We start from the raw sequence: 9,707 nt of genomic DNA, 5'->3' as shown, positions 1-9,707 counted from the left end.
GGGGGGGGTGGATGGAAATCTTTGCTAAAGACTAGAATGGTTTTTTGGTCTGTTGCCAGGTAGGCAGGGGAGGGTGCACCGAGCAGCGAGTGCCGGACAGGTACCCAGCTGCCCGCACAGGAGCCAGGCAGCCGCCACTTCTCAAGCTATGGGGGGAGGCTGAGCAGGGTGTGGCAGAGCCACGGGTTTGGGGAGGAGGAAGGGGGCATCCCTCTGGGAAACGCTTCTGTGTGCGCCAGCCAAGACCTTCTCTTAGGCTTTTTCTTGGTTGCCTGCTTGCCTCCCTCCCCTCTGCTCCCAACCAAAAATATACTTCATCAAAAATGAAAGAACCATTGGGCCAGTTAGACATTAGCAAACTGTATGGATTATAGACAGACAGATAGATGTACTGAGTAGAAATTATTTTCTCTTTTTATACAAGCAGAAGAACCTCTAGTAGTGAACTGGCTTGCCTTCAGAAATAAAACCAACAGAAGAACCCTGCTAGCCATAGACCCGTAGCTGGGTTTGCTATTCAATTCAAATACTCAGCTCAAATTCTGTAAGACTGCTTTCTCTTTTGGACCTAATGGAGGCTGCTATGAGCAGTTCTGATAGTAGGTTTCATTGTACGAATTGAAATATCCAGTGTCTGCTCACACATGGAAACATACAGTTTCATGGAAAATTATTTTACCAGTACCTGAACTTAAAAGCCCCATAGCTTCATTCGTATGTAGACGTTTCAGTTGGTTTTGTCAAAAAGAGTATGCTAATGGTAAAGGAAAATATCACATGACTATGTGTATACTTATTTACTTTGTAACTCTGAAACTTATGAATCTTTCAGTAAAAAAGAAATCCCAAACCAAAGAGCTTAACTTTGGCCCTCAGTCTGCAGTAAAAGGATTTGGTCTACAGATTCAGTTTATAGTGGGTACAACTTATCTAAGCCCTCTGTCAGTGGAAGAGACTGTCCATCCTGTCTAGAAGCCTCCCAGTTGCACAAAGCACGTGGGATGAGTTATTAGGCGCAGAAGCGTGTGGAAACTCCAGCTGTCACCCTGCCGGTAGCCCCAACACTAGCTGTGGAAACGCAGCTCTTAAAAACGCCCACAGCACCTGCCTACAGGGGCATCTCTGGAGAACTGCTCCCCTTTTAGGATTAAAAATACCAGTGGCTAGCAGTATACCTGAGGAAGGCCCAGTTAGCGTCTTTTAGCTGTTTTGCCTGTGCGATCACAGATCCCATTGAACACAGCTGCCAAGTTGATAATCACTTTCAGCCAGTGACATTTTTCATGAATGCTACAGTTTGAGAGGAGCATATTTTTTGATCTGCTATCCTTCCCTCCCCTATCTGTCAGAAGTTGGTTATAATCAATTGGCACTCATACAACATGTCTTCTAACCAGCCAAGGATCTTTAAAATAGCTTCACCTACTTCTGTTCTCGTTTTTCAGAGAAGGGATTTTGAAGCCAGAGGAGCTGACATACCTCGCTCCAGGTCACACAGGAATCGGTGATAGAGATGCAGCTGGAACCGGGCATGAATCCTGTTGGTTACTTTCCTACGCTGGGTTTTCCTCTGTGCTTACCTTAAGCATTTTTTCTCCTCCCATTTCTGTCTGACATCCTTTACTAGAAATTTGCTAATCTCAGGATTATGCAAGGGAGCATATTTTCAGTCATAGGATGCTCACATGCTTCACAGACCAAGGTGAACTTGAGCTCTCTATTGCACACTTGTTGCCTGATACACACGCAGGCAGGCATGCATACACAAGCACTGGCTGGGCATTGATCATCAGGGAATTGATTATGCCAAGAGGGGTGAAGATGTGAGCTTGTGAATTACAGTAAGAAGCAGGATCACGCTTACCACCTCTGTGGAATAAATCTGTCCAAAACCAGTCATTCCTTTTGCTACAAAAACAACGTTCCTCTGCGTGCATTCTTCATGAGCTGTGTCACCACAGAAATGGTAATCCTGCCATGTATCAGTAAGCTGCTTTTTAGGAAAACAGTGGGTGAGGAGGGTAAACAGGTTGTAGAGGAAGGTAACATGAGAGTAGGATGGTGATTACTTTTCAATGCCATTCCAACTATTCAGCAACTAAATAGATTGTAGCTCTGAACAAAGCAAGCTGAAATAGGAAAAGATAGCTTTTCCAGCTCCTGAGTGCTTCAAGAGATGCTAACCCATCCTGAGTAAAACACCGTTACCTGCTATAAACCAAATACTAATTATTTAATTGTCCAGAAAGTGGTGAGCCTTACAAAGCCCCAAAAGGCCGGGAGCAGCCTAACTACCATAAGCAGTGTGAAAGAATGGCTGGAAAAAAATTAAGCTGCCATAAATGCAAGATTTGCAGAACACATTTTCTGCAACTTGCTGCCTTTTTGTTTCCCCCCCCCCCCCCCCCCCCTAAAATTCAGTCTCTGCTTCCTTATGGCTACTAGTTATCTCACAGTCACTTTCGTCTTTGAAAACCTCCTTACCCAAAAAGGAAATTTAATTAATCATCAGCTGCATGAAGGCCTTTACTATTAAAGTATCAGTATGAATCTATGAAAGAGAAAAGAATATTACAGATATAAACAGCTGGTGTCTGGGTGAGAATGACTTCAGGAATATTATAGTTGGAGAGTCCTTGCTGTGAACTCTTGGATTTGCTCTTTGTCTGCGAGCCTGGCTTCTAATCCCTGCTCTGGGTTTACAAATACCAGCCCTGCTTCTGGCTTGGAGGATGAATACAACAGAGTTTTATTGTAGATTTTTTCTGAACAAAAGTCCATACTAGAGACCTTCTGTTTTTTCCAAACTTTTCAGTTTGTTTTGAAGTCAGTTAAAAGATAAAAACCAAACAAAAACCCCCCAGCTAATTCAGAGCCCCCTAATTGGTCTGACAAGAATTCTGTGTGAGGCATTTTTGACATGCTTAATATATCCATTTCTGCAGTTTCCAGAGAGCCACCTGACTTTTTGTTTCTATCTTGATTTCATACTTATGGCCTGCCATCTTCTCTTCTGGCCTTCTTTCCTGCTTTGACTCTTCTGCACGGTGCCCTGAAACTGGTGCCGGAGGGTGGCTAAACCTCCGGTTTCCCGGCCCCAGAGCACTGCCCAGGGGCTCGCCCTTTATTCCAGCAAAAGCTGGGACAGTCCCATGCTCAGCCGTACTGCAGGCCCTGGGCTCTTCACCTACAGCAGAAGATCACAGACAATCAGGTGTTTCAATTACATGGTCAGAAGAGAAAATAAGCCCATTTAAACCAATCCAAAACAAAAGCTATCTTTTTTACTAGTGAAATTTCAAGTTTATCAGCCACAGTTCTTCACATAAACATTTTCAGAAATAGATCATTGGTTTACTCATCTCTTTACTTCATTTTGTCTAGGAGGGAAGTACTTCTGTGGGACTCAAAAAAAGATAAAACCAGACTTTCCCGAATGACCTTCATTTTTTGGCAAAAGATTTGCAATCAAGTCTTATGTGTCAGAATGACTAAGAGTGAATGGATGGTGGGACACATGTTCTCCTTGAAAGCTTTTATGTGCCGTGATGGGAACTGGGGAAGCCGGATCACCAGTCATATGGCATATGTTAAAAATATTGTTGAAATGAAACTCTTTTAAAAAATAGTATACAAACCAGTAGCATAAGAGCTTTTTGTGACTGTATGCACAAACATTTTCGTTGTGTTTTTTCTGGTGAGTGAAACTGAGCTCCAGAAAAGCTATTTAGGGACACATGTAAGTGCCATTGACTTTCAGTCAGATAGCAGGTATGTAATTGCTTTTGAATGGTTGCATCAGTTATGTGACAATTAGGATCGATGTATTTAACACATGCACTAAAAGTTCTGCTATTCTGCAAAGAGAGGGCTTTGGATTTTTTGGATGCTGAAATTAGCATGTTGAAATATTTTAGAAATATCTGTGCCTTTGACTTAATAAGCTGCGATCTGATTCTCACTGAGGTTCAGCATATGAAACCTCTGAAAGATTTAGACAGCTTTGTGTGTTTATATATTTTTGCTACTTCATGTTGCTGATATCTGGCACTTCCTATAGCTAGATGATATTTGCATATTGTATATAATTATTGTTTATGTAATATTAAGTTACATTTCTGACTTAAATGGATCATTATATAAAGCTATTTTCCACAAAATAGCTCTGCAGTGTAAAATACCATGATGTAAATTATGGCATACTTATTATGTGTTCCTTATATTGTGGACTATTTTCTTGTACCACAGAAGCATATGGAAATAGTAAGAAAGTAATCTGTTTGGGTTTGGATTTTTTTTTTTTCCCCCTCATGCTATTATTTATAATTTATAATGCCATGTCTTACATCCTGTTTCACAACAAGAGTCAGATACTCTTGTTTAACCATTAAGGAAGTCTGAACAATTTGATCACAAATGAGGACAGTTCTGATTAGATACACTAAGAAAATAAAAGACAAAACCCAGTCTCCTCTCCTGGATACAACCTGACTGCCAGAGTAGTTCCCACAGTACTACACAGATAGCTAGGTTCATTTTGGAGCATCCAGCTGTGAGGCGACACACTTAATGCACCAGTGATCTGATCCAGTATAGAAAATCTTTGGGGCCTGATTCTCCAGTGCCTCTCACCTTCTGCAGTCATTTGTAGTGAACAGCCTGAATGCCTACACACTGTAAAAGCAGAATATAAAATATTTTGCACTGCTTATCCATCACTGCATACCTGTAACCACACGAGCAGGTGTATGAGGTGAAACAGGCTTTAAGTTCCTAAGAGAGTTTTATTTGTATGGAATCATAAGACTCTTTGTTTTCTTTAAACATAAAATAGAAAGATGTATGAGCCTTCAAGACAGCGATCTCATGAGCATTACTACAGGATACTCGCAGAGCAACAGAACGTGCACACATTTAAAAACGCGGAGGTCTAATAGTCAAAACACAGACCAGGACAAGTGCTAAACCTGAGCCTTTCTTCACAAATTCAGATGTTTCTGGTTGGTTTAAAGTGTTGTTTTCCTAACCTAGCAATCATTTCAGAAATGGAGTTCCAATGCCAATTTTAAATCAGTTGATTGCCCTGCTATAAATACAAACGACATCATTGCATTGCAACCTCCTCTCCTCTTTGTTTTTATGATAGTAATTTAGGGAGATTAGGAGCTGTGTTACTCCAGAAAAGATGGTAGTGCAAGAAAACAGCTTTACATGAAAAATGTTGTAGCAAAAACTGTACAGGCTCTATGATTTTTCAAACAAAGATCACAAATTAACAGAACAAGCCTTCTCGAAAGGAACGGTATCTTTGGCTGGGGATTTGGCCACTTCTTTACTTAATTTTTGTTTGGCTTTGTTTTGTTTGTTTTCTTTTCTTGAGGGTATTATTTACGGCGTACACGCTGGATGATAAACCTACAGCAGCTGTGCTACATTTTAAACAGGGTCACACCATTTTTTTTAGATTTATTTTAATATTAATTACTGCACCTTTATATTAAAAAAATACTCTATCTTGTGGCACAAAGGTTGATTATATTCAAAATTACAGGCTTTTGGCAATGACGGGAAATTGAGTCATTTTTTCTGTCCTTCTACAGCATTTTTTTCTTTTGTTTTCATTTAAGGAGCACTGTAGAGATACTAATCTTAATAAAACAGTATATACAAATCCCTGTTCCTGTGCTACTGATAAGACACTAAGTGCTCAGTCCTACTAAAACTTACTCACAGGAACTGGCCTCTATTTTCAGAAGTCACAGATGATTTTGATTACCTCCCTTTTTCAGTCGATCACCAGCTTTAGAAAATGGGGCTAGATTTAAAAAACGAAAGACACCTGCTTTTGGAAAACTCTGTGCCACCTGAGGCAGAACGATTTCTTCAACTCCTAGAGCACTCAAAACTCCTCACCGCTTTGAAAACTTTATGTTGCAGTCCTTGCTTGAATTTAATGTGCACGCTGTGCACAATGCTGTGCCATGCTGACATACCTGGATTACTTGGGGGTCTGGAAGTACCACACTTGCACTGTCCTAATGGTCTGCCCTGACTAATTAGTCCTAAGCGACCCCCACTGAGCCATGCAAGACATATTCCTAGTGGTCTCCGTACGTAAGTAAGCATCGCCACATGGCTTCTCATCCTGCAAGCGCTTCCTCCGCCTCCAGTGGAGGCTCCATGGAAAACACTATTAATTAACCTGGTGGTGGGGTAAACAGCCAAGAAAGAAAGGGGACAGGCAGCATATATGCGTGAGGCTGCCAGCGGCAATCCTTGACTGGTTCTCTGGCTTTTGGTAGGCACGGAAGCGAAGCTAGGGTGTGGGGGTCTCTGCCTTAGGCTACGGTATTTCCTCTCCCTCTGTGTCATGGCATACAAACTATGGTCTTGGGATGCTGTCACTTGATTAGTTGTTTCGGTATCAAGAAAGGTATGTTCTTCTATTAGGGTATAGCTGGGGGAGGCATAGGATGTTTTCATGGCCTTTGTAGCACAAGGGAGTCACGGGTAGGCTGAGAAGTTGGATTTGGAAATGGAATATATGAGAATATACGTATTTATTCATCTGTTGGAATTATGGAAAATTTTAGATAATATTCAGTGTGGACTGAGGCTGAAAATAAAAAGAAATCTGGAACTTTGCAGTTGGATTTGTGCCTAGGAAAGAAGCAAACCTAAATGAAGTGTTTTGGGGTTTAGGTCCTCCTTCTTTTTCTTGGGGAAGGGTTGAGGGGTGGGCTTCAGATGTGAGCTCATCGTAAGAGAGAGATTAGGGAGGATCTGCCCTAAATTGTAGCTTTGTAATCCCTGCACTGGGCCCATTTAACTGCTTGACATGTGAAAATATTGCGTTAATGAAGTTCCAGCCTGCTTCTTAAATCCATCCTTGTGACTCCTTATTCATCTGTGTGTCCTGATAGATTATGCTTATTTTTATATATGTGAGTAATCTCATTGAAATCTAAGAGTTACTAATGTTAGCATGATAGATGAGTGTTGCTTGGGCCTTTAATCCATTATTGAAACTGAAAGCTGTTTACAGATTCTTCTAATATTTAATTTTCGCTCAGCATGGACAACTAAAAGCAAGTATCTTAACTTTTTCAGCCGGCTTCCCTTTCTATCGTTACGTATGCCTGCAATAGTTTAAATTACAGAACACCTAATCAACATCTAATTTAATCAACATTTCCTGTTTCTTTCAGATTTTGTACCCACCTTCTACTAAAAATAAATATATTCCTTATTTAGTTAATAGGACCTAAATGTGGGATCCAACCTGCATTTAAGACCATCGGTTACCCTGCTGAAACACCACTCTATCATTTAGTCTGAGGAACCAGCTAACAAGAAACTGGATAGAGCGCCCTATTCAGGGACATAACAGCAGCATGCTTTATGTTCCCCGGGAAGTTATTTTGGATATCTTTTTGAAATATCATAGCTGGGATTCTCTGTCTCCTCTGGGGGAAATGAGACAGGACCTGCATAGAAGCAGATTGCTTCAATTTAAGTAACAGAGGCTTTTCCTGCTAACAGAGATCAGTGCAAGTATCACCCTGATTTTATTATGGAGAAGCAGATAAGGCATGTTGAATGTAAAAGACGAGAGCGATACTTTGACTGATTAGGACCACGTAAGGGTGTTCTTGTGCTGATGCACTCTGATACGAAAACAGATGTTTGTAAGTTCCTAAGTGGTTTCTTCATTTTGATATGGCTCTAAGGTTATCACGGTACCTCAATAATTGGATTACTTTGGCACAAAGATAATGTTGTTTTATAGGACTTGGGCTTTGTTCTTCAACGCTGTCATTTATACCTCTGAAAGGTAGTAACAAACCATTTCCATATGAGAAAGGAAGCATTTTACACCAGCTCTTGTGAAAATGCGTGCGCCGAGACTCAGCGTACTAGAAAACTGGAGCACTCTGAATTTTCTAGGAGGATGAGGCAAGAAGGCGCACGCAGTAGCTTGTGAAGAGTGGTAGGGAAGGGATGAAGTCAGGGAGAACTGAAGACAGATCAGCTCCGTGCAAGCAGAGGGATCTACCCGTATGTTTTTTCCTTATGGAGTCATGCTTAAAAATGTAATCGTTGAACTTACAGGGGCAGGGGTGGGGGCAATTTAGTGAAAGCGGAGCTGTGTATAAACCACCTTCGCTAAGTATGCACAAATTGATTTCCAGGTGCACGCTGCTCATTGTAAAGGTGGGTGATACTTTTCATTTCAACACAGTCGTGTTCCATGAACTCAGCTAGAACAGAACCAGACTCAAGCCATGCTTCCCTGGCGTTGGGAAACTGAAAGCTAGCTAGAGCTTTGCAAATTTCAAATTTAAAATAGGTAGCAATCTTTGCGCAGTAGCCTACCTTTCATTGGGCAAGTCGTGCCAAAAATTTTCTTTTGTGCTTGTCTTTAGTTATTCAGGGGGGAGCAGTGGCTTGAAGCTGTGCTCCCAGCTGTGTCCAGCCCGTGTGTACTAACATTCAACATCCTGTCCTCTCAAATATGCAGAGCTAAATAAGGAGATGTCTTTAGGTTCTACTAGAAAGCATTCGGTTGACTGAAAATTTTGAAATGAGTCAATGCAGAAATGGTAACATCCTTCCTTTAAGAAAAAAAAAAGGCAGAATGAATCCTCAGCAATAAATAGTAAAAGTTAAATGATTATTGGCATTCACAATTATTGTTTTAAAAAGTGTTTGGAAATAGGATGATAGTGTCCTTGAGGGATGAAATGTCCTTATTATTTAAGAAAAAATCAAATGCAGCTAGTACCAGTCCAATGGGGCTTTTTTTTTTTAATTCTCTTTTCCACTGAACACCTTAATCCTACTGCAGAAGTAGAAAAATACAGCTCCTGTGGAGAGCATAATACAATCTCACACCATTGTGCTTTTGATCTTAAATAAATGCACCCGCATTTGGCTTTTTCTCTTTGCTCCAGATTAGTTTTGGACCCAACCACCCCAATTCCTTTCTTGTGTTGAACTGCAAGGAACTTCGTGATGATTGTAAGGAGGAGTTGGCATAAAGCAAGAAGTGAAGTGGGGGACAGTGCTTACGGAAAAAAACGGGTGGGAATTCTATCAACAGAAAAGAGCTCTGAAAGATGTGGGGACGACACACATACCCCTGTCAGCCTAACCCAGAGAAGTCTGGCTGTACGCCCCTAGGCTTGAGATGACCTGAGATAGAGAGGAGCTTTAGACTTCATATACTCCATATATTTCATTACCCATGCCAGTACCTGGGGCTGCCTGCCATCAAAGGGGGGTTTGCGCGAGCAGGTGGGGACTGAGGACTTGTGACTCTGATGATCAGTATGAGAACTTGTGCAGAATTTGGTGGCTGGGGCAGTGTAGGGTGAAACTTTGCCATTTGGCGTGTGGGCACCTTTCTCGGATGTCTGAATTTGATCCAGATGAGGCAAGTTTGGGTGGGGTTTTTTTTCCAACACAACTGGGCCACGGGCCATTACCCATCCGGCCTGCTTGGCTCACTGCGACCAGGCAGCAAACGAGTCCTGGAAATCACGCTGGCCCCCTGGCACCTCAAGCTCGCACCATGTCAGGAACGCTGCTGCAGAGCTTGGGAGTCCCATTCCTCTCCCAGTCCGGCTTTTTCTCTGGTAAGAGGAATTAAGGGGCTGGCTAGGCAGGGCCGGCCAGCCTCCTGCCAGGCAGTGGTGCATTCGATC

Source organism: Pygoscelis adeliae, unplaced genomic scaffold, assembly GCF_000699105.1.
Source record: "Pygoscelis adeliae isolate BGI_AS28 unplaced genomic scaffold, ASM69910v1 Scaffold38, whole genome shotgun sequence".
NCBI lineage: Eukaryota > Metazoa > Chordata > Aves > Sphenisciformes > Spheniscidae > Pygoscelis > Pygoscelis adeliae.
This window is presented reverse-complemented; position numbering follows the sequence as displayed.